Here is an 855-nt window from a genome sequence, read left to right as displayed (position 1 = left end):
GAATATGATCCCAGCAGATGAATTCACACTTACTCCTTTATTACAGTCACCTGCAACTTTCCCTCCATTAATCTTAGTACACATTCCATTAGTATCACCATCATTGGAATCATCACTATCAGTAGTGGTGGTGTTGGTTGATTCTAATGCCAGTATCATTGCCAGTAGTGTTTCCATTGCTAATTATGTTGGTTGATGATATCGTGTGATAAGAGCTGGGGAATGCTTGCTGTAATAATATTTAGCAAATATCCCGTACTATAGTACAGGGTAATTGGCTAAGCTTAATAACAGCTGATGGCTGACATACCTTAGCAAGTAGTTTGCTCAGTCTCTCGCACACGTTAGTACAGTAGGTACTGCAATCATAATTAACATATAACTCTGATACAAAATTATGAATGTGACAAAACTAAAGAAAAGAGAGACATAAAAATTTATTAAACTGTCACAAATCTCGTGTACATAAATGTACTCTTTCTTACTTGAATTGAGACATTCTAATGTTAGCTCTTGTCTGCCTGCTTGAAGTCTTGACTGATCTAATTGTATTGTGTGCATTAGCTTATTTAGGAACCACTGAGAGAGGGAGAGGGAGAGAGAGAGAGAGAGAGAGAGAAGTACATGTGTATTTAATGATCCACATACATGTATGTGTTTCTTTCTTTACCTCCAGCTGTAGTTTGAGATGATGACAATTTGAATCAAAAAGAAGAAAGCACTTTGTCAAAGAGCGACCAAAAACATCAACAGATTCGTTCTGAAGCAACTAACAAAATACAATTTACACAAACTGAAATACGTACTTCGTAAAGTTGCTCATTTACAGTAAGTAAGTGATGGCAGAGTCCGTCT

General features: G+C 36.5%; 2 long non-coding RNA genes across 2 annotated transcripts; both read right to left on the bottom strand.

Moving 5' to 3' along the window:
* Positions 1–36: 36 nt before the first annotated feature.
* LOC109593694 (uncharacterized) lies at positions 37–589 on the bottom strand. Its single transcript, XR_002191114.1, has 3 exons — positions 486–589; positions 311–412; positions 37–258 (listed from the first exon to the last, which is right to left on the bottom strand). It is a non-coding gene; the product is annotated as an uncharacterized LOC109593694 (long non-coding RNA).
* A 68-nt stretch (positions 590–657) lies between these two features.
* Positions 658–855, bottom strand: LOC109593695 (uncharacterized). The gene is made up of 2 exons (XR_002191115.1): positions 807–855; positions 658–760 (listed from the first exon to the last, which is right to left on the bottom strand). It is a non-coding gene; the product is annotated as an uncharacterized LOC109593695 (long non-coding RNA).

Source organism: Amphimedon queenslandica, unplaced genomic scaffold (assembly GCF_000090795.2).
Source record: "Amphimedon queenslandica unplaced genomic scaffold, v1.1 AMPQUscaffold_85_Cont27888, whole genome shotgun sequence".
NCBI lineage: Eukaryota > Metazoa > Porifera > Demospongiae > Haplosclerida > Niphatidae > Amphimedon > Amphimedon queenslandica.
The sequence above is the reverse complement of the archived record's forward strand: the minus strand, read 5'-3'. Positions and strand labels throughout refer to the sequence as shown.